Source organism: Uranotaenia lowii, chromosome 2, assembly GCF_029784155.1.
Source record: "Uranotaenia lowii strain MFRU-FL chromosome 2, ASM2978415v1, whole genome shotgun sequence".
NCBI lineage: Eukaryota > Metazoa > Arthropoda > Insecta > Diptera > Culicidae > Uranotaenia > Uranotaenia lowii.
The window spans coordinates 156844443-156869893 of NC_073692.1; the positions used below are offsets into that span (position 1 = coordinate 156844443).

General features: G+C 39.8%; 1 protein-coding gene across 2 annotated transcripts in view; it reads left to right on the plus strand.

Annotated features, from left to right (window-relative positions):
• The window catches only part of LOC129748583 (uncharacterized), a 443445-nt gene that overhangs the window by 21084 nt on the left and 396910 nt on the right, over positions 1-25451 (plus strand). The gene's annotated exons all lie outside the window — the stretch shown is intronic.

A 25451-nucleotide genomic window follows, 5' to 3' on the forward strand; every position in this document is an offset into this window, starting at 1 on the left:
GGCATAAAGCTTGCCTCCGGTTGAATTGGAACAAAAACAATTGGCTGTATTTCAGTTATTTGTTATTGAATTCAAGAACTTTTTTATACAAATGTAGCGTTTTCTTACAATAAGGATTAAATTATTCGTCACAGTTTCGAAGGAATTCTTGAATTTTTCCTGTAACACGGCTCATTGGGCGGCGCACACCTTCTTTGTCCATCGGTTTAGCTATATTATTCCATCAGCTCTTCATGTGATTGATGTCTTTAACAACCTTTCCCTTTGCCTAGAGTCTCCTCTTCATGGGTGGGTTAAGGTTTGTCGGAACAAACTGGACCCTTTCTCTGCATACTCTTGAACGACTTTGCTGTAATGACAGCTTGCCAAATCTGGACAAAACATTACGGGATGGTCGTGAGATCGAATAAACGGCAAAATTCGTTTTTGGAGACACTCTTTTTTGGTATAGTTCTGACATCATTGTCTTATTTGTAACGGAAACTTTCGTTTTTTTTTGTCACAGCTGCAAATGCCTTGCCAAATCATAATTTTCCGCGCAAATTTGTCGGCATAAACCAATTTAAACTTGGCTGGAACATCCTCCGAGCTTTTGTCTGGGATTTGCCAGAAGTCAGCCTTGACATAGGTTTCATCGTCCGTCAGAACTTATCGAACCCGTCGAACTTGGTTAGCATCTGGGCGTATATCTTCCAAGCACGGATTTGGCCACACTATTCTGTTATATAGTCCGATTTGGCTGTTTGCTAGCTCGATACCACTTGATTCCTTCCCAGAATTGAATTTTCCTCACTGGCCAAATCACGGTTTGACAGATTGGATTTCCTCTTAATCGTCATTTAAATCTTACCACGCAATTTTTTCCCTTCTTTCGGCTTCCATGTTTACAAAGTACAGTCGATTTGCAGAATGTCAAAAATGCATACGTGAAGCTGCCAAAATCTGTTCCGAATCCGTCCACCAGGAGCGCCAAAATATGAGCAAAAGTTTGTTGCAGTTCTACATGTAGCAAACTTTATATAATGAACCGTGGTTTGAGGACGGGCTTGTCTCCCCACCCAGTGGAGCACTATTCTTTATAAGGGCTTGATTCAGAAGCTTTATAATTTCAATATGGTTTTTCGTTGGAAAAATCCTGATCCTTTCCCCAAATCAGATGTGCAAATGCCTCTGCTTGCATCTCTCATCCCTTGAAACAGTCCATTCAAAGACATATTGAGTTCATGTAGTTTATGAAACTTTGTCAAGTTATAGAGAACAAGTTGCTCGCTGCTACCGACTGTGCATTGCTAGCTGGGTGGTAGAAAAACATACATACAATTCATACAACAAATAGTTAGCTCCGATCGGCATTGAAATTTTGCACCCTTCTTTTTGGGTGTATGAAATAAGAATGTGAATCTCCAAAGGTAGAATTCAATAATTTATTGAAATTGAACGGAATTCGACGGAAAATCGACATACACATATTTCGGCTTAGAATAATATTGAGTTTCATTGAAATGCTCAAATGCGTATGTTTAAAAATAGATTGAGATGTTCCTCGGTTTGTGGTATCGAAAAGTTTGAATTTGCTGTATGCCCCACACAGTAGCACACTATGTATATTGATAAAATTTGCATATGTTTCAAACAATTGAATAAACAAAAAAAACAGATTTTGCTTCCAAATTACTTTATCACTTTGGCAACTAAGCTATAGGAAGATTTCGCAAAAATCTCAGTCTTCATCAAACATTTGAAAAGAGTTTTTCGACTTCAGCAGACATGAGAGCGTTTATACGTTTAGGATTTTGCCTAGCAATTTTTGCTGTAAGTATTGCGTTTTGAGTTGGGGTATGCCTTATGTTGTGTATTTACCTTTATTTTGAACACCTCTCTAGGTTTCGTTGGCTATACCAGTTGGACCAACTGGGACGGCTCTGCTAGCCCAGGATGCCACGGCCATTACAACCAGCATCGTTTCGACGATACAATCGGCATTTTCCAGCTTAGTTCAAACGGGTTCCGCCGGTTTCGGATTCCTGTCGGCCGTTTTGTCCCTTATTCTGAGCACCGTCGCAGGTTGGGTAACGTCGGCGTTGACCTCGGTGTTGACTGGTTAGAGTTCGATCAATAGATGGTTATGTGACGGAAATAAACCTATGAAATTTAGTGTTGCTCATTATTTTCTAAATTTGTGAAAAGTTAAGGTCACAGATTAACTGCGAATTTTTGGAACAAATTGCGGGTATCCTAATTTACCATTGACTGCGAAGTCAACATTGTTGACTGTTGGGACAAGATCCCGTAGAGCAGGTTCAGATTTAAACAATTCCTAGTTTGGAAAGATGGCTTTGGTTTCTATGGCTGCCATGACTTAAGAGTGGATTAAATTTTATCCTAGCATTGGGATGTACCAAATGCCTTCCCTATTTCTACATGACGAAATAACGTACAAAATTGTATGGCGAGAAATTTTCATAACGGCTGATAATTATGCCAGAAATATGGGCTATTATATTAACGAAATGCTTTTTATCGTTCAATATTTGAAATCAGTCGTTGCTTTTCAAAATATTTGCATTGATGGTATGCCAGGGATAGGCTTTGAAGATTATAATGTGTTGATTTTCCACAAAATGTTATACAAAATTTGTTCTGCCCACGCACCCGTCATAACATTGCGCACATTTTCAGAGCGGGAATTTCCCGAGTGGTTTGATAGAAGCCTCATTGCTTTGCACAACAGAAAAAGAAGTCATACAATCGAATGAAGAGAAGCCATTTACAGGATTATCAAAAAAATACAAAATGATCCTCGGCCTCTTCAAAGAGGCCCACCGAGAGGCTTACCCGGCTTACATTGCGAGAGTCGAACGGGAAATTAAGTCCAACCCAAAGCAATTTTGGAAATTTGTTAACTCGAAAAAGAAGAATAGAAGAAAATTTATGAACGTGAAGTATCAAAACAATATGTCGATGAATTCACAAAATACAGCGCAGCTTTTTGCTGAGTTTTTCATAACGAACTATCAAACAACGGAAAATTCTGGTCCAATAATGATGCCCATCGATCCTGTCATACACGATATTTGGTTTGGAAAGGCTAGATGCAGGTAAACCATCTGGTCCTGATGGAATACCAAACAGATTTTTAAAGGCTTGCTGCAATGAGCTGGTACGTCCTTTGACTTTTCTGTTCAATTCATCGTTACATTCGGGATTATTCCCGTTTGTTTGGAAATTGTTGCGAGTTACTCCCATCCACAAAAATGGGATCCAGAAATATTGCAGAAAATTACAGGGGTGTAGCAAAGCAATATTATCTGCTTTGCCAAAATTTTTTGGAAAGTTGGTAGATGACCGGCTATATCCAGCAGTAGCGAATACAATTCCGCCCCATCAGCACGGATTCTTCAGAAAAAGATCGTTGGTCACAAATCTTAGCGAGTTCACCACTCGCGTATTAGATTTGATGGTCAAGGGATTCCAAGTGGACTGCATCTACACCGACATGTCGAAGGCCTTTGATGCAGCACGAATCAACGAAATTTTGGAAGCATCATTGCGAATTGGTATTGGAGGAAACATCATACCTTGGATCGAGTCTTATTTGGTGAATAGACAACAGTACGTGTCTGTTAATTCTGTGTGCTCGGCACCCTTTGAAACGTCTTCCGGAGTGCCTCAAGGCAGTCACTTGGGACCTTTTCTTTTCATTCTTCTGATGAACAATTTACCGGACCCCCTTTCGGATGCTTTCGTACTGGTTTACGCAGATGATGTGAAACTATTTTTGCCAGTAAAAAGGATAGAAGATTGTAGAAGACTTCAGAGCGATTTGAATGTGTTCTCTGAGTTTATGATCAAAACCAAGCTGAAAGTGAATAATTCAAAATGCGCAGCAATATTTTTTTGCACGAAGTGGTACACCGATCCAGTTTATGTGTTCCCTAAGTGAGGAAAATATTTCAAGAGTTACCTGTGTTAAGGATCAAATAGGCATCAAATTGGATTCTGAATTGAGCTTCAGGGATCACATCAGCAGTGTAGTAGCAGATTGGCTTGCTTTGTTCGGAGTCGTGAGACGTTTCGCTGGAGAATTGAAGGACCCACACACCATCAAAAGCTTATAAGTTAGCTTAGTGCGATCGAGGTTCGATTTAAAGAGTACAGTTTGGAGGCCCATGTACCAAACACACATAAACCGAATGGAAGCTGTTCAGAAGCGTTTCGTCAAGTTAGAATGAGGAATCTTGCTTGGGGAGAGAGTTTACCGGAATATGAACATTTTTGTTATCTGCTAGATTTGGACATTTTAGAAAGTCGGCACCGCATAAATGATTCAACCTTTCTTCTTAAGGTAGATAGAGGCATGGTGGTCTCAACGGTTCTATGTTTCCACTTGACAGCGAACACAAGCACTTCGACTTTAAGACGACGCAGGCGTTATGCGCTTGACCATCGCAGGACGAATTACAGCCGCAACGAACCAGCTTTCCGTTTATGAGAGAGGTGAATAATATTCACAGTGTAAAAGAGCTTAACTTAAGCATCCCGACAATCAAGAAGCTCTATGTGCTATATTTAAGAAATCAACTCTATGTAAGACCTTTTTTAAGTGGTTCGGATGACGGGCTCGGCCCATATATCCTTAAATAAAAAATAAATTGATATGTTTAAGGAAACTTTAAGGAAAAATACTATAAAAAATATTTGTCCGCTGTTTTGATGAATTCTGGAACTTTTCGTCAAACACCGTTGTAAGATTTTCGAAATGTGCTACAAGTGTCAAAATTTCTACCACTTTTTCCAACACGAATGAACTTGCTCCTACGGTTAAAAATTTAAAGTCCATTTGACGTACATATGTTTCATCGTCCATCAAAATACAGCCGTTGTACTCTTTTTTCTATTAAGTGGTTAGTTGGTAAATCATTTTTACGTATTGCATTCCAAGGCACGGCGAGCCACCGCGTCTCCCCAGTATGCTACTCTGGGTCCATGGGTGCAATTGGTCGACTCTAGATACTATGTACCCCTACGCCCATAAAGTCCACCTGGGGCCTATAGCCATAATTCCCATCCGAACTTGCAACGAAGGATGTACCCGTGATAGGAGACCAAGTCCGCGCTTCTGCGCTCATCGGCTTACTTATTGGTTTCAAGTCAAAATTCCAGCGTATATACCCTGGCTTTTGTTACGCTTCAAGACCTCTCCTCTGACGACTTGAAGTCCGACCTTTACTCGTAACTCGAGACTCGCTTGGTTACCACGACTATCGTGAGTCACGCCTTTGTTCGATACCACTGTAAGAAACCAATGACCTCTCCTCTAACGACTTGAGGTCTTGGCCCCGCTTCGTTTGACTCGAGGCCCTCTCCTTTTTGCCGATCGAGAGCAGTTTATCATGAACACGCGTCTTTCACAGCACACGTTCAGGGCATTAACGAAACTACTCGGTTGATTCCCGACAAAGACGTCATCCTAAACCGACTCGATTGACTCACACGCCTATGACGTAAAGTCACTCTATCCAAGTCTTATACCCGCAGCTTCCGTCCTAGGGTGCGCGATCTATTCGTATACTCCGCGGCGGTGGAGGTATCGTACGCAACGTTTTCGCAACGTACCTAGCAGCTCGGCATACGCAGAAGGTAAAGTCTTATCTTTTTATGCTTTACTGCTAGAATCGGACGCACTCTACTCGAAAGCCCCCGCCGAAAGGGCATTCTACTCCGACCGTGGCCCGGGCTTCCTCCTTCATTTGCCTGGCAACTTTTGGGCTGGCAACCCTAGGCTTTTTGCCCGCCGTGTGCCGAATCGAGAGCAGCTTATCCTGGACTCGCGCCTGTTACAGCACACGTACGGGTCTTTTACGCTTACGGCTCAGATGAATCCCGACGGTGATGTCATCCTACCCGGCTCGAGTGGCTCAAACGACGGCGGTGTGAAACCACTTTACGCGAGATTATTCCGCGGCGTGAATACTCCTCCAATACTCCTCCCCCTGCGAGTTCGATTGCGGAAAAGATCATGTCCTATCCCCGCAGCCTCCGTCGCAGAGGTCGCGTTCTACTCGGATACTCCTAGACGGTAACGGTGGAGATATTCTACACATGCACGCGACATATTAGGCAGCTCGGAATACGCAGAAGGTAAAGTCTAATCTTTGTGTGCTTTACTGCTAGGTTCGGACGCACACTACTCAGATGCTCCCCGGCGAAGGAGTCACCCTACACCGGTCGCGAATTTGGGATGATTCGGTGAACCTATCGCTGACCACACGCCAAGTATTGGCATCCTTACACGATTTCGTCGACTGTCTTGTCGGATCCACAGGCGGCAAGCATGTTAGTGCGTACCTCTTCGAACATCGAACAGTTGAACACTACGTGCCCTGGTGTTTCAACTGTGTCACCGCAGGTTAGGCAGAATGGCGGGGCCACATGTCCAAACCGATGGTGGTACTGCAAGAAGCATCCGTGAGCAGTCAAGAACTGCGACATGCAGAAATCCACCTGTCCATGTTTCCGATCCATCCAAAATCCGACGTTAGCGATGGGTCCACCGGCCTCGTTCCGAGCTGTCCCACTGCTTCAAGTAGACTCTGTCCTCTGGCATTCGTAAGGGAACTACCCCATTTATGGGTCCACGCATTGAAATCCCCTGCGATAATAACGGGGCTTCGACCTGTGAGCACCTCTAATATCTTATCCATCGTAGCGCTGAATTTCTCCAAGGTCCACCTCGGTGGAGCGTAGCAGCTACAGAAGAAGATCCCATTGACTTTGGCTATCACAAAGCCTTCCTCATTCGATGTGACCATTTTTTGTATGGAAAACTTTCCTGTCACCCCTATTGCGGCCAGATTGGCACTATCGGTTACCCAATTTGTGCCATTCAGGGCTCTATAATAGGGGTCTGCTACTAACTCCATGTCTAGCTTTTCTCCCACCGCCATTTGTCGCAGAAGCTATTGTGCTTCGTGACAGGGTGGTTGATGTTGATTCGGATTACTTCCAGGCCCTTGGTATCGCTGCTAGCGCCTGCAGGGCACCTTGAGTTGCCAGTTACGTGGTCACCAGTGCAAATAAGATACTTCGTCAGCTTACTGCAGCTGGCTGCTATGTAACCGGATTCCCCGCACCCCAAGCGTAATCCTCGTCTGTTAATTCCTTTGGAGTCAAACGACATGTGGCCGTATTCCATGCATCGAAAGCATACCCCTGGTTGTTGGGAGATGGTTATCTTACAAACTGACCATCCCACCTTTAGCCGCTTGCACTCGAGGGCTGCGCTGGCTGCTACCACTCTGGAAGCCTCACAATTGTAACCTGTATCCGGATTTGGAAGGACCCTGTCTCAATCGGATCGAGAGCTGATCTTCGCCGATTTTACACTAGTCGACTAGCGCTGTTCTGACTTCATCTTCGGTCGTAATTTCGTCGAGGTTTTTGATACGCACTTCCTCCGCTAGCATCTTGAAGGATACACTCTTTGTTGCTGAACTTCGTTTCAGCTCGAGGATCATATTACCAGAACGAAGACGGCGGATCCTTTTCACGGTTTTACCTAGTTCAGCAAGCTTGTCGTCGGCGCGCATCTGGCGAAACACGTCCGCGTACGTACCCTCTGGCGTCTTAACTACGTTATCTACACCTTTTTTCCTTACGCGGCTTCGCTGCTTCTTGGGCTTGGGGTTTGTTTTCGCAGCCCTCCCCTTACGGTGTTTACGCGTCACTGTCTGCTATTCGGAGGGCGCCCCTTCGCTGGATCTGTCGTCCTGGCCTTTGGCCAGGGTCCTGTATAATCATCGGGCCCTCTTCTTTAAGGGGTCAGGTCTTGGATCATCTGGCGACTCTCGTTTCCTCTTCACACTCTTAGAGCTTCTCGGAGTAATGAGCTTATTCCTTATCGTTTGAACGAAGGCATCGATCCGTTTCGGGCGACTGACATTCTCCTTAGAGGGGTTCTCCACCTCTGTTCCTCTACTAAAAACGCTGTCATTTAGCGCTCTTACCATCTCTCGGACTGCTTTGTTTGCCTCTGTTGAAAAAGCCATGGCCTTTACAAGCTTGTCCTTGACCTGTTTGCTTTGCTCAAAACCAAGCTAGTCAAAGCCTCCATTTCTGTCATCGCTTCCATCATTGCCTTTGGCACAGTAACTTCCTCCTTCTCTGAAGAGCAGACAGGCTCTCTTCCTTCTTCCGCTATGGAGCCTTCTGGAGTTTCTACTAGTTGGACAGCAAGCTGCCTTGCTGGAGATCGCCGTAGACTCCTACCAACGGACGGATTAGGGCTTGCATCCTTTTCCTCTGCCTGATCAGGCTGTGGTTGCGTTCCAGGCTGCCGCTCCGTGCCATAAAATGAACGAGGTCACGCTCCCCAGGATCCTCCTTCTGCTACAGCGGATCGCGGCCCGTGAGAGGGCTGCTGTCGCCATTGCCGCTTTTGATCGCACGCTTGGATACGATTGTGCACGGTCCAGCTGCAATCGTCCCTGATTATGCTGAATTCAGGTTGGTGATCTCGGTTTTGTGGTGAGCCAGATGCTAGCTCTTGCAGCGCATCCAACTTTCCACCTTCTCGATCGCTACTGTGGCGAGTAGCTGGACTCTTCAGTTGATGGGCCCGATGCGGGGAGAACCACGTCGTCGGCGAATCTCACAAGTCTCACTCCCGTAGGGAGACGCAGTCTCAGCAGTTCATCTTAAACGATGTCCCACAATATCGGGAACCGTTGTACTCTGTCAGAACTTAGCTTTCTTGCTCGGGTTTTTGCAACTAGGTTCTGTTTCAGCGTCCTGTTGGGTTGTTTGCAGGTATGATACGACCGTAATTCTCAACGCATTTAGATTCGACAGACTGCGCTGTATCAAACCTGTTCGCTTAGTTACGGACGGAAACCTCAGGATTTTCAGGATTTCGGACTGCCCTGAGGACCTTCACTCGTAGTTCCTGGTTCTATATTCCACTTCTACATTCGGTTTGTTTAGCACAAACTACCGTCACAGAGCTTACAGTTGATTTCGGGAGTTTGAACGCTTTTATCAATCCTCAAGAAATTTTCAGCATTTGATAAACTGTCATTAGTTTCTCGGTACGACAACTAGAGGCGCTGCAGTAAATAAATGTCGATCTGAGCAGCGCTGATAAAGGGCGACCGTTGTAGGGTTTACGAAATTGTACAGGGATGTTTGAATTTTGTGACGGAGTTCCATAGACATTAAGAAACAGATGATCACAAATCTGTCAGTGTTGCTAGTTTATTTTCATAAAAAAGAATGCTCTGTTTGGGGCGTTATAACTATTTTCTCGCTACTCCTACCACTTTGCCGTCTTTGGCAAAGTTGTAATCCAAGAATTATCAAATGTATATTGGTTTTCGTATATTGGCGTGAGAAAAAAAATGTTCAAGAAAAAACCAAAAATGTGACATTCTCCGAGAGAATTCTCACGTTTTTTCAGGCAAAATTTCGAATTCAAATCCGGGTACCTTAATTTTACTTTAAAAATCCGCAAAAATTCTGTCGTTCGTTTTGACTAAAAAGGCAAATTGTTATACTAGAGATTTTAAAGTACGGCTATCGCCAAGGACTATAGAGTCTGAAAAAGTATCCAAAGTGGAAAACATATTTTGGTTCTCTTTTGCTTAAACGATTGAAATTTATCAAAACGAAACAATCTCTGCAAATTAACCCAGATTTGGTACCACTTGTATTCATAAAAGGAAGGCCAAAATAGATCGTTTTTTTGTTTGATGATGGTTATTTTCGACTTATTAAAATGTACAAAAATTTAAAGAAAAAGGAAGTTTGGTGTAAAATACTCCCTTTCGTAATTGACTAACAGAATATATAAAAAAATCTATTATTCAATCCATTGTACTTAAGACACGTACTTTAACTGATCACAAATTGAACAAACATAAAAAGATTTTGAAGCAGAAACAACTGAAAATAATAATTTGGTTCAGTTCAGAATAAATATTAAAGAGCAACATATTTTTTTGGTTTTAGCTGTAACTAGCCAGCTGCTAGACTAAGGTTGCCTAAATTTTTTTCAGAACAATTTTATATAAAACCTGGCAATTGATTTCGAAATTGACGACCGAAAATCCGGGGAATATTCGGCCAATTTTGTCAAAACACAGAAATCATTCAACAAAAATCAAGAAAAAAAAATTTAAAAAATATTTTTTTTTTCGTCAAAGTTTATCGCCAGATTTTAAATTGTATTTAAGGCTTCCAAAAAACCTTTCATGATTATTTTTATAAAACTTGCTCAAAAAATTTCGTTTCAGAGGCATTGATAAAAAATAATACACACAATTTGTGTTTTTAGTTTGGTTTGGCAAATTAAGTGAATAAATCCGAGCAAAATACGGGCATTTTTCTATGAAATCCGAACAACCGAGCGAGGACGGAATGTTCCTAAATTTTGTATTAAATATCCGGGCAAACCCGGATAAAACCGGCAACCTATGCTAGACCAGTTATAATGTCAGGGATGTAGAATATTACAAGAAAGTTAATATTAATTGGATTGAAACTTGACCCTCCACTGTTCGCTCTTTAAAAACTCTTCAAATCGGCATTATTTATAGAGGAGGTTGAAAATGATCAAAGGTCAACTTTCATTTGAAACCTGGGATGGCAAAAAAATATGTAGAATTGAGCTTAGCAGAGTGCAAATTTCTTCTGAATTACTGTTGAACGTTTTTCCACTTCGTATATTTTTCTTGGGAAAGCTTTCAATTCTTGTCATAATGAAACTTTAACCGAATTTTCGAGGTTCAGATCAGTAATGATGACTTGTCTTAAAATTTTAAACTAAATTATTGCAAGAACCTCTTAATTGCTGTTCTCTTAAAAATAATTCAAAGAAAATTAAAAATTTGAAACTGCAAGCATTTTGAACCACCTGCCCACAGCCTTCAACTTAGCTGAAAAAACAAATCTGCGATAAAAATGTGGCACTTTCCGCCGTCCGCGGCCAGTTAGTTGGGAAAAATTTCTGCACATTCAAATCTATCGTCCCCAAAGATGAAGTCATTCGTATTCGCTGCTGTGTGCCTTGCCTTGGCGGGGGTGAGTATTGCCATCAATCAATCACTCATTCATTCAATCAATCGATCGATAGTATTTGCATTCGGTTTCGAGGGTTTATGTTGGTAGAGCATTGGGCGAATGAAACTTGGGATAAAATAAAAGTTTGAACAATTGATAAAAAGTTTCTTTTTTAACATTAAAGATGCATGATCCTTCTTAAAAAGTGATTCAATGAAGGAGCAAAACTTAGATGAAGAAATATTTGAACCTGTTTCAATTGGAATAAATTCTTATGAAAAAGAAAAAAACGTAATAAAAAATTGGAATCCTCGACAAAAATCCCAAATAACTGCTCTGCCCAATATGAACCCAACTTATTAAGGATAACTAATGATACCCTTATATTATTATACCCAATAGGTCGCTCTGGCCGTGCCTGTTCCTCAAACTGGAGCAGCAGCCTTGCTGACGAGTGGAGCCTCGGTTTTGAGCGCCGTTTCCACTGGGCTAGCCGGTCTCCTAACAGGATCTTCCACAACTGCCAATGCCGTATTTACCTTCATAACGGACTATGTGGGAATAATTTTGAGCTACTTGTCCACCATTTCTAATCTACTCATATCCATGGTATTCGGTCAAGCCACTTCTTCTGGTTAAAAAAATACCGATTTTTTTTCGTAATAAAAGATATCAAGATTTGATAGTGTTTTTATCATAAAATGTGATGTCCATATTATCAGGGTCAAACATTTTCTTTAAATTTCGTTTTTTCTATTTCTTTTTTATTTTGTTAGGGATTTTAACGCTCTTACGCTATTTTTGCGTTTTCTATGATGCAGGCACCAGTTTGTCTTGAACTTTGTTTAAATACCTTGTGTAATCAAAAGGGTGTTTCATTGTGTTTAAACATTATTTTGATACAACACTGGTCCGGTGGACAAAACTTCAGACTGGAAAGTCATGCGTGCTTACGCCGGTAAGAAAACTGCCTCACTTCGGGATGTGGTCAAAAAAGTGGAATGCCCTCTCAGCACCGTTCATCGTGCCAAGATTAGAATGGCTCATAAGAAATATTAAAAAAAAAAAAAAACAGAAGAAGCCGAAGCGGAGTCGAAAACAAAACGGGGACATCAAGAATGGAGATAAACTTCTTTTAACTAACGCAGAAAAAGCTTAAAAATTTGCCCAACAATTTGAGACTAACCACCGTGGAGATTAAAAACTAAGTTTACGTAAAACCTGTAACTTGATTCATCGGGAGTTTATAGTCCAGTTACTTCATTCAGATTTATACAGCCACTTCATTAAACAAAAGTATACAATAATCGATTGAAATTTGCATTTGAAGATAATTTCCGTTAATGGGAAACGACTCCCCTTTGAAATCGACCGCAAGCCAGCTGAATATTGTAAATAAATAGTAACCCCGATATGGGAATCTAAACGGTGGTGCCTGAGAAAGTCTCTGCATCGGAACGGGACCTTTTTCAATGGGCTGTTTCGGGATTCATCGTTGACAGCTCTAACAGAAGCCGGGAAAAGAAATTATTCCTATCACGCACGCACGTGATTGGATTGGTAGAAACAGACCGAACCTTCTGTGGAGCCACCGTCCTAATACTTTTCCACGAAATCGAACGCAACCCAGAAGTGTTCCTTTCCATCATTCCACGTGTTGTTTTTCGGAATCGTTTGGTCGTCGTCGTTGTCGGTGCTGTAATTTTGATTGTCGCAATGTCGGCCGGCGTGTCGGTCGTCATCGACGTCGGGGGTCTGTGAATTTGATCGACCGCTTTCAAGGTTCGGCTATAATTTTCTTCCTTGAACCCGGAGCATAATTGGTCAGTTGCACGAGACTACTGTCTGCCGACATGGAAATATACGGCCTCAGGTGAGGGCGGATGCTCTGTTCACTTTTTCAAATCTTTAAATCTCCATCAGAAATGTATTTTAGCGAACCAAAGTTACTAATCTTTGTGTAAGATACCCTACTTTGTTGAAAAGAATTGTAAAATTATTGTTACAAGTGGTTTTATTATATTTTTTTACAATTCGAACCAAACTTTAACATTTAACCCGATATCAATCCAAGATACATAGGAATCATAGTGCTAAACGTGGTGACAACTTTTGAGAGTAAAAAACTTGGTGTATCCATAACTACCCGCCAGAACGTTGGTGCGTCGGATAATGCTACGGAGAGAAGAGTCTGGGGTACCGGAGCAGCGAAAACAATCTGAAAAAATGAGGAAGAACAAAAACAATCAATTTCGAAAAAAAACAGCTGTTAAAACTTACGGCTGCAAAAATGGTGCTTAGCAGAAGTATAAGTTGAACATTCATGGCTGGTTGGAAGGAGTAGGTACGTGAATGTTGGAAAAAACAATTGTTACTGCGAGTTCGGGGATAATTGTGTTGATATTTATTTATTAATATTTCAGATGCTTGTCTAATGCCGAAAAAGTGAAATTGACGAAAAATTTAATAAGCTTTTTAATAACTCCTATCATATATTGTTTCCAAATTTTTCAATGTGCGTCCTTCAGTTATGTTCATTTGGGTGGCACCCAAATGGTTCATGTCGAGTTTCAAGAACCGACCAGATGCGTTTTGTAGATTGGTCCAAAAAAAGTTATCTGTGCAATATTTCAGCTTAATCGGACTTGATTTAGAGATGCTTCAAAGCGCTCAAAGTTTCGATTTATTGACCCTCAAAAATCCAATAGAAATTTGAGAAATCGAAGTTTGAATTTTTATGCCAAATTACTTAAAAATATGTAAAACGTTGAGATCTGGTTTTATCTCGAAAAAAAATTTCAATAGAAAAAACCTTAAGGGAATTCACCGTTTTTCAGGAAACCGGCCGTTTCTCTACCAGAAAGTCGATTTTTGGCCTACATTTTTTTTTAGATAACATTAGATCTCGCGTCTAATGCATTTTAAGTCATTTGGCTTTAAAAATTGTAAAATTAGATTTTCCTGATTTCCTTTGGTATTTTAAGTGATATTCGAAATTCCATTGTCGATTTTTTTTTACTAAAAATTTGTTTTCAAGATAACAACACGTTTTGACGTTTTATGTATTTTTAAGTCATTTCCCAGCCAACAATTTGGTAGGTATATCAAAAGATATACGTACATCTATGTCGGTAATAACCATCGTATATGATGTTAGAAAAAAGCATATACCTACCAAAAGTGAAGGCGATATACGTACATATACGATGATTTTTTGGTTTACGACTTCGACAATTAATATACAATGTTATTACGATGATTGATTTACTTTGGTACGTTACGTTGCATTGGTGGTATGTTGTACGTTACATTATACCATTCGATTCATACACATTTACGATAATGGGATGATTAACAGTTCCAACCACACTTTATGCGATGTGTGTTTTACCGTTTTACGACTTGAAGCGATCTGATGATAAATTAACGATTTAAGTCACCCTTAATGCGAGGTGTGTTACGGTCTTATACGATGTTCAGAGATTTGGACATTGTTCTGGAACGAAGGAGCTCCGTCCGAATCGAGCCACCGTCGATCCTTGACTCGTTCTCTTTTCGCACCCAACCACCATCGGGCCTCTGACTTGTCATCACGGTAACAAGTCGGAGGCCCGAGCGACCAAGTCAGAGGCCAGCATGGCCATAGTTTGTGTCAGAATAATTGTTGTCGGAAGTCCAAAATTGTATTGTAGTTCTAAAATACAGTCCACTTTTTGTAATGTTTTTTGAAAGAATGTGTGCGGTTATTTATCGAAGGAAGAAAGGTCTGATGCTATCGATCCATGCCATCAGGGGCGATCCTGAACATGGTATTTTTTATAAAGTGTATATTAGACTGCCCCAAATGACCCGACTTTTGAAAAAGTTATGTGCTGCAGGCTAAAATTAATCCTAGGCCTAGTACAAGACCTCATGCCAAATTTGGGCCAGATCGGATAACGGGAAGGAGTCGCTCAACGAGCATGAAGTTTGTATGGGATTTTGAGACATTTTGTTTGGGAGAAACATGAAAAACCAGTTTTTCATCATTTACTTTGGTTCCCGTCGGCCGATTTCTTTTGAAAACAGTTTTTCTTAAAGCCTAAATTATGACACATATTTCACCCGAAAACTGCATTTCCATAAGAGTTAAGATAAAAAAGTTATTAGGCTTCAAAAATGGGCTTACTTTTTTAAGGATGGTATTCATCATTGTTAATGAGTCGGGGCGGTCGAACATTTCATCGCAGCATAAACCGTGATTAATACCACCCTTATAAAAGTTAGCCCATTTTTGAAGCCTAATAACTTTTTTATCTTAACTCTTATCGATATGCAATCTTCGGACGAAATATTTTTCATAATTCAGGCTTTATTAAAAACTATTTTTGATAGAAATCGGCCGACGGGAACCAAAGTTATTGATGAAAAACTGGTTTTTCATATTTCTCCCGAACAAAACGTCTCAAAATCCCATACAAACTTCAGGCTCGTTGAGCGACCTCTTTTCGTGATCCGATCTGGCCCAAATTTAGCGTGAGATCTTGTACTAGGCCTAGGATCAATTTTAGCCTGCAGCGCATAACATTTCACAGGTTTTGAGTTTTCCATACAAATTTGGGGCAGTCTAGTGTATATCTGAACGCTTATTCCAACCAACCACCATCGGAGACGGACCACGGTAACTATCAGCGGCCCGTGTGGCCAGAGTCAGAGGCCCAAGAGGCCAATTCAGAGGCCGGAAAGGCCATTGTCAGAAGTCCATAAGGGACTAGTTTGTATCAGTTTATGTTATGTCTTTAAAATACAGTCCACTTTTTGTAACGTTTTTAACACTAGAAGGACCGGCAAATTGAATATACCTATTCGGACCGTGACCAGTCAAAATGACTGGTAAAGGGAAAATTTTTTCTATCAAAATATTTTTAAATTTTTTCTTTTTAAATTATTTTGTTATTAATTCGATAACATTTTTGTTATAAAATTGAAATATTTTATCACCATGGGTGCCCGGAATCACCTCAGTTTGGCATAGTTGACGAATGCGTGTATGTCATAAAATGAATATGTCAAATAATTATCAAAAAATTAAAACACATTATCAACCCGATCAGGAGATCATATCAAAATAATAACTCAAACGTATCTTACCAAGATATTTACATTTGATTCAGTTATAATTAAGTACTCGATCATTTTGATTTAAAAGTGCTCCAATCTGAATTATATCTTATTCTGATTGACAGACTTGAATGGTGTTGAGCTCATTTTCAATGATAAAGATTTTTTTTGGATTTTCCTAAAATAAAATGATTATATCTTATTTTGATATGCGTACAACTTTTTATGAAACACGGACATCGAAGTCAACGGCCCAAACCGTACTTTAACGAGTTTCGCTTAACAGATTCATAAAATTGAACCGAATCTTCGGGAAACCAAAAATGGAGCATGGTTCAAGCAAATAGTGTGGGTTACTGACATTCCAATAGAAATTTTTTTCGAAACATTCATATCTTGATAAGTTATAATTTTGATAGGATTTGTTCTGCCCAATATCAAACTATGCTATCTGAACGAGATATAATCTTGATAGGAGTATATCAAAAACTGATATAATTTAGCTATAATCGTATAGATTTTTTGATATTATTTGAGATATTTTAACATCCTACGAGTACTGAATTATAACTCATTCAGATACAAAAAAAATCAGTATCAAAATATCTCATTTTGATATAATTTTGTTTTTCCCTTCTGATCGGGAATCTAATAATAAAAACATGTTAGATGGCTATGATTATTGACCATGGGTGCACGGTTTCACATCAGTTTAATTTTAGTAGATATTTTCTAGCATCCATCGCTCTGAAGTTTTTCAACCCGATGCCTATAAATTGTACCTGATATTGTAGGTTTTGAAGCATATTTTTTATATAAGTAGAGCAATTTACCATGGGTGCACGGATTCACCACCATTCATCCAAAATTAATTTTGTTGCATGTTAAAGGCAAAGAATAAAGACTTTTAAAGATTCAAATGAAAATTTTTGTTATAAACATGGTTTTTCACTATGGGTGCACGGATTCACCGCGTTTTAATCAAATATTGGACTTTTTGCCATTTTTTGAAAAGTATTATTACAAATCTTAACTAAACCAAAGTCGAAATCATGTCTTTCATGTTGAGACATAATTATTTAAATAACGATTTTTATTTTAAGCTCCATTTTTTCATTCCTTGAAAAGAAATATTTCAATTATATCTTGAAATAATAAATTTATTTATTTATTATTAAAAAACATATTTTTGCCATCGTATATTTATCTGATAAGATCTGATCAACATCCAAGAAATTGGAAAACAGTTATCATGGATCGAGTGAATTTTAGGAATTATATGCATCAAGTTATGTCGTGCGACGGAAAACAGTGGAAATAAAAATAATGAATCAACATTGTCAAATGTACACATTGATTTGTTTTTCGTTAAAAGTTTTTCGATTGACTAATGTTGCATTTTATCATATCTAACTCAAAAATATTTTGTGTTCCGAAGCAAGTTGAAAACTATTTATTTCTATATAATTAACAACGGCGAATTTACAGCCATTCCGTGCACCCATGTTGAAAAATCTTAGCGCCAATGTGGTCTATCAGATAGACTGGCGTGAGTCTAGTCTAGGTATGCCAGGTGTACTGGGTTCGATTCCCGATATCGGCAAGAAAACTCTAGGGTTCAAACCCCGTAAGTTGCCAACAGGTAAGATGTGTTTCCTCTTATAAAAAGAATGTTCAATAAGAATGTTCAATCAGTTGCCAGCTTTATACACGGGTGCTGGAATACCTGTAAGGGAACTTGAATTGGAAATTTGTCGAACCTAATAATCTAAGAATGCATGTGAATACATACTTGGGCAGAAACTGCGGTGAATCCGTGCACCCATGGTGGATAACCAACATATGAAGAATAATCAAATATAAAAAAAATCATTTAATTTGTTCAGTTTCATAGACATAAGGTCTTCAAATTTGAATAAATAAGTACACAATTCATAATTATTTTACTCATACTAGTTCAGTATAAAACATATTTATCACCTAAAATTACTCGATTACTCGAATGGACATGTATTAAAACTAACAAAACTTTTACAAATCTTGATGAAATTTCGCCAAATTTTGACAGAAAGTTCGATTATAGTTGAGCAACAAAACAGACTAAAAAAATTGGGAGTCAAGTGCTTGAAGCGCCACACAGTGGTCGATCCGAGAACTTTTTCTACAAATTTTCATGACTTCACATCGAAAATCAATAATTTCATAGCGAATGACACACTCCCGCCCACCATAAATCAACTAAGGCTCTTTGTCTTGAATGAAGATTGCAAATAAAACCAAAAGCTAGCGAAAATTTTTTATCTTGTTTGAGTTATAGGGTTGTGAATTTTACCAGTCATTTTGACTGGTCACGGTCCGAGTGTCCATGGCGAAATTTTTCTCGCTTATTAAAAGAGCTAGAAAAATAAAAAATACACAGTTTTGTAGAGATTCGGAATTCATGAAAAGTCGTATTTTTTGCGAATTTTTATAGCGTAGTGTTTAAAAGATATTCAACAAACAAAGTGTCCCACCAGTCATTTTGACTGGTGCGGTCTTTCTAGTGTTAAGAATGTGTGCGGTTTTTCATTTATCGAAGAAAGGTCTGATGCTATCGATCCTGCCATCAGGGGCGATCCTGAACATGTACGTACGATGTACGATGTACGATGTGAAGTAATTTGATATTCGATTGATTGTTTAAGCGACACTTTGTGCGAGGTGTATTGTAGTCTTGTACGAAATGGAGCGTAAAAGGATTTTGCGAACCTCTGTATGTAGCATGTTATGTGTAGTATTGTGATTCAAATACGATTCTGGAATAATGATACGCATGCAAATAAAAAACAATTGGATTTAATTATAATAATAATATTATAATATTATAATAATTATTATTAAAGTTTTAATTATCGAATTGAGTTCACTGATATTTTTTTTTCACATAAAAACTATCAAATAAAAAATTCACCTTCTAGTAAAATTCTCGCCCATCCGGGCGTGATGCTTCGGATGAATTCAAGTTACTTGTTCTGTTCTTCATTGCAACGTAGTCTAGTTTATCTTCCACAAGCTCGGGACAACATGCGCGACTCCAGTAGTACCTGTCAGGACAAATTTAACTTTAGTATTATGTTAGATTCTCAAATCTGATTACCACTCACCTGATTCATTTTACTCTGGGGGAATTAAAACAAAACTTCGACATCGATGACAGCGAATTAAATAATCTTCTTCTGGGCGATGAATCTCCGAGAATAACCAAAGCCGACATCCTCAGGGCTGACATGCTGGATCTCGCTCCAGCCTACTGCTGAGACCTTCCGAACAGATAGAACTCCTCGGAAATCATTTATAAACCGGTGGGAATCGATCCACCGCGAAAAATTGGCCAAAAACAACTTCCCGAAAACGCCGAACGCAAACAAATCAAATTTCATCATTTTTTGCGATGATGATTGCACGGCTAAACGCCGCTACTCATTATGTTACACTAAGTGACATTGAATCGCCCCTTTATGCGAAGATTGTTTGCAATATACAAAAGTGAGAATGAATGATTCTTATGTGAGATTCTTTATGATTCTGTCTGTAGTCAATTACGATTTCGATACGATAGTAATTTATGTACGAGTAACATGCGATATAAAATATCTTATGTGATTGTTATAAGATTTCATTTGACATCGGCCATACTAAATACGACTTCTACCAATATATCGAAACTTAATCGTATTTCATTTGGTTTTTAACATCTTCTACGATATTGTCCAATGTAAAGTGTATAGATTTACGACTCCGATTCGAGTCGCATTCATATACGAGTTTTGTGATGATTTCTTTTACGATTTCATGGTGGCTGGGTTGGCATCAAAATTGAAACTTCGAAATTTTGCGCAGGTCAGTTTTTCGGGCCGATCTACAAAATATATATGGACGGTTTGCGAAATTTTGAGAATATTTGGGGGCAAGGGCGTAAGAAGAAGCAGCTCATAGGGAGTTTGATGGCAAAATTTCTCCTTAAACATTTTTGCTTGAGCAATTCATGCATAACTAATAGTAAAAAAAGTAAAGTTGGTAATTTATTTCGAATCCTCACTTTCGAAAATAAGTCATAGAAGTTCCCAATGCTTTTTAAACATAAATTAGAGATTTTGAAGGTTTCATTTTCAGAAAAAAATAGGGGATGTGAAGAATAACCCTTGGAATGTATTTTTTTAAGCAAAGGACATCAGCAGTGTTGAAATCGTATTTAAAAGTGAAATTAAAACAATCATAACGTAGATTTCTGGCCAATATCAAATTTATTTCAAAGAATACCTCTGCCAATCGAGTCGGGACAGATTTTTTTTAAATTGTTTTTTTTTTTTTTTTTTAAACTCGGGGTAGTTCTGATGAATCCGGCATCCTGGAATGCTTACTTTTGAAAAAATCAAACAACATTTTCTCTTCGTTATTTGTTTCAACTTTATTTTTGGTGTTCACAGCGGACCAAACGACGTAGTCTTTGTCCATATTTCACGATACAGTTTTTCGGTTCATGCTTAGATTATGAAAATCGATTTGAAAGTTTTTGAACTGCTATAAACGATGTTTTCTTTTTTTATTCTTAGCATTCCTTCTTAAAATTATCCTCAAATGTAGTTCTCCTGAATTCATCTTACAAAAAAAATCATGATAATATTTTTTCTATGTTCATGTTCAAATTATTCTCTTCAGATAAACAATCACATAACTTCACTCCGAATTTCATTCGGTAATTATGTTACATAAATAATTCTTTTTTTTTTCTGTCCTAGAATTTTTTTAAATGAAAAATCAATTCTTGATATTTTGTAGGCGTTCGATTCCAGAAAAACCCGCCGAATTCGGGACTCCGTTATTTCCCAGCTGCGCTTGAGGAATTGCTTGAAAAACTTTAAGCCATTTCGATTAAGTTTCACTTATTGCAAATCTTGATTAAAAACTCTTTAGAATAGGCCCATTACCTTTAAGCAGATGTGGGGCGCAAAGAATAAAGGTTACTGTAATCCGGAGTAATATTGATCACTTTTTTCAATATTTTTCGAATATTTTTCGAATATTTTTCCTAATAATAGGAATGTGACATGTTTCATATTTTTTAAACCAGTACTGGACTTCTACGAACGTAAAACATGGTTGAAGAAATTTATTTGACTCCTTTAAATTTGATTTAAAAATCGATTTCGTCGCTGTTGAGGAATTGATGCTTTGGGGTTACATTGATCAGTCTGCATTTTTAAGGTTTTAACGAGTTTTCTTGTTCATAAAGGATAAGAAACACCTTCATAATTGTTTACAAATTCTAATTTATTAATTTTAACATGCTTTTGAACGTTTTCCTTTTCAAAACATTTTATTATTCGAATTAATCGAAAAAAAAACAATCATGCTGCATACATCTAGGGGCAAAAATTATAATAATTGCTAAATAGTTTAAGCTTCAAAATTCCAATGAAATTTTTCCTTCACACATTATCCTAGGCCCTCCCACTATTACCATTATCATTTTTTTCTTCAAAGTTTATCATTTGATAGGATTCCTATCCATTTGTCTAATAAGGGCTTACTCTTGTAAAATGTCCTTACTTTTCAAATATCAAAAATTTATCATTGAATGACTTTAAAAACAGCACTTTAACTATACACATACAAAAAAAAAAGTTGTTCTTTCACATTCAATCACCCGTTTGCATCTGAATGCTTGTTGGTATCATCAGGAGAGCTGTTTCTTTGCGAGCCTTGGAAAAATAGATATTTTATGTTTTAGAAATTACATTTTTACTAACAGAAAACAATTTCAAATACAAATCATTTTTTTTATATTTGATACTCAATTAATAGGCTTTCAAACGTAGAAAACAGTTTTCAAATACTCAAACTATAGACTAAGTTATTGATGATAATGTAGAAAAATTTATCGATGGTCAAACTTACCCCGGTGATCAAAGTTACCCCGTTTTACGATACTTGCTTTTAAAAGAGTTCTATCAAGAGTGAAAATTTTATTGATTCGTTAAGCCTAGTTACAACTCTAAGATTTCTAAAATCAGTACTACTAGAGCTTAGATAAGTGCTACTATTCTAATAATATGGCTCAAGAATTATTCTCCCAAGGTGTGTGTATAGATGAGGTCAACTCCAGGTGGTTCGACAACTCCAGTCACACCGCTTCATTGACCGCCACAACCGTAGATTCAACGTTCTCTGACAGCGGGCCTTCGATGGCCTCGACATCAAATGCTTCTAGTTTCATCATAAAATCTCCGTGTTTCTCGTCCGAACTGAACCCGCCAGCGTCTCCCAGGGTTTCTTCTCCGGAGCGCAACAAAGCCAGCACTACGGAGACCTCCGAGCCCGTCGACTCAGTCGCGCTGCTTCCCGCCCTTATCTAAAGTCGTTCCGGCCCTGAGTTCGATTGTTGTGACGACATCCTCCAGTTTGATCTTATTGCTGCCGCATTACGGGTTCCATCACCGGGACGCAACAAATCTGGCACTTTGGGGACCTCGGAGCCCTTCGTCTCAGTCGCGCCGTTTCCAGCCAGCGTCTTCAGTCGTCCCGGCCCTGAGTTCGTCTGTGGTGATGAGGCTCCCCAGATTGCCCTTACAGGCAAGTATTCGTCAATCTTGAGAGCGCTTCCTGCGCCTGATGTTTTCCTGCCTTTCGACAGATTCATCGATTTTTTACCACACCTTGGAGGTTCTGGTACTGGTACTGGTACTGAGTTTTCATCACCGGGACGCAACGTATCGGGCCTCACGGAGACCCCTGTGCCCTTCGACTCAGTCGAGCTGATTCCTGCCAGCGTCACCAGTCGTCCCGGCCCTGAGTTCGTCTGTGGCGTAGGGGTTCTCCAGCCCGCTTTACCAGGCAAGTACGCTGCTCCTGACTGCCTTCCTCCGTGTGATGGTATTCTCCATTTCAGTGACAACGGCTCCAGATCGGCATCAGAACCGCTTGATTTCATCAACATCTACTATCAGAATGTCGGTGGTATCAATTCCTGCGTGACTGATTATCTGCTTGCTACTTCATGTTCCTGCTACGATATTATCACCTTTACCGAAACATGGTTGAACGATCACACTCTCTCCAACCAGATCTTCGGATCCGATTATTCAGTGTTCCGCTGCGATCGAAGCTCCCGTAACAGCAGAAAGGCCACAGGTGGTGGGGTGTTACTCGCCGTAAGGTCCAAATTCAGAGCCATGCCAATCGATGATGAATCTTGGCATAATCTTGAGATGGTGTGGTCCCGCATCGAGCTCGGCGACCGGAAGCTTTACGTTGGCGTACTATATTTGCCTCCTGATCGCTCGAGAGACGTTACCTTAGCTGAATCATTCTCTAGTTGCATTTCTAAAATAAGCTTTTTCTGCGCTCCAGAAGATGACATGATCGTCTTAGGCGATTTTAACATGCCAGGTATAAAGTGGTGTTCCAGCCAAGCTAGCTTCCTGTATCCCGATCCTGAACGCTCCACTTTTTCGGCTTCCTCGAACATTATTCTAGACTCTTTGAGTACAGCAACCTTACGTCAGATCAACAGTGTTGTAAACGAGAACGGCCGGATGCTTGATCTTTGCTTTGCCAATGACGGATTCCGTTTACCAACTATCGAATCAGCACCGGCACCGCTAGTTAAAGTAGGCCCACATCACCCGGCTTTACTGGTTACAATTAATATCTCTAGATTGTGTAACCCCGCTGATAAACTCACACCCTTCTACTTGGACTATAAAAACGCCGATTTCGATATCATTTCTCGCGTACTGGCCACTATAGACTGGGAATCCGAACTCGAACTAGCTAACCCTAATGCTGCAGCCGAAACTTTCTCGCACATCCTCAACTACGTAATCGACCGTCATGTGCCGAAACGCACCGCCAATGCTAATCCTCGGACTCCATGGGCTACAGCAGCTTTACGACAACTGAAAGCGACAAAAAAGCGTGCCCTTCGAAATTTCAACAAGCACAAATCGCCGCATACCAAGGAAGAATATCGCAAACTCAACTCCGCCTATAAAAAAGCCTGCCAACGTAGCTATCAAAACCATCTTCGTCGAATTCAGCAAAATCTCAAGACTAGCCCAAAATCCTTCTGGAATCACGTTAAAAATCAGCGGAATGAACCTGGAACACCGTCCTGCATGTTCTTAGATGGCATCATGGCGAACTCCGACTCCGGAATCTGCGATCTCTTTGCCAATAAATTCTCGAGCATCTTTGATACATCTTCAATAACCGACGACCAACTGAATCGCGCCGTCAGGAGTGTTTCACCACTGGGCTTTTCTTTAAACGGTATAACAGTCGAGGACACAATCATCTCTAAAGCAGCCACTAAGCTCAAAAACTCCTTCTCTACGGGCCCGGATGGGATACCAGCTACCTTCCTGAAGCGTTTTATGCCTTCTTTGCTGACTCCTATCAGGCTTATCTTCCAAGCTTCGCTCGACCAGGCCACCTTCCCCTCACTGTGGAAAGAAGCTTACATGTTCCCGGTTCATAAAAAGGGAGATAGGAAAGATGTTAATAATTACCGAGGAATTTCAGCTCTGTGTGCTATTGCCAAACTTTTCGAATTGGTGGTTTTAGATCCCATTTTCATGTTCTGCAAGCACAACCTCTCCAACGACCAGCATGGATTTATGCCTCAACGCTCAACTACAACTAACTTACTAACCTTTACCTCGTATGTGCATGAAAGTTTTGCAAAGAAATCCCAAACTGATGCCATCTATACCGATCTGTCTGCCGCATTCGACAAGGTGAACCATGATATTGCCATCGGAAAGCTCGCGCGTTTAGGATTCTGTGGATCTCTCATTGGCTGGTTCCGCAGTTACCTTACGGGACGTAAATTGACAGTTCGTACGGGTAACTGTTTTTCCAGGCAGTTCTCAGCTTCATCAGGCGTGCCTCAGGGAAGTCACTTAGGGCCGTTAGTATTCCTAATTTACTTCAATGACGTGCTGCAACTCCTCGATTGACCAAAATTGGCGTATGCCGACGACTTGAAACTGTACTACTCTATCAATGGCTCCGAGGATGTGAACTTCCTGCAGAACCAGTTTAACCTCTTTGCCTCCTGGTGTGATGCCAATCGCCTACCTTTAAACCGTGATAAATGTGTAGTAATATCATTTTCCCGCAAACGACGCCCGCTCTCAGCCGTTTATTTCCTTGGAAACGATGCAATCTCTCGAGCTCAACACGTGAAAGATCTTGGTGTGATCCTCGACGCGCGGCTGGATTTTAAGAATCACACCAACTATATCGTTGACAAA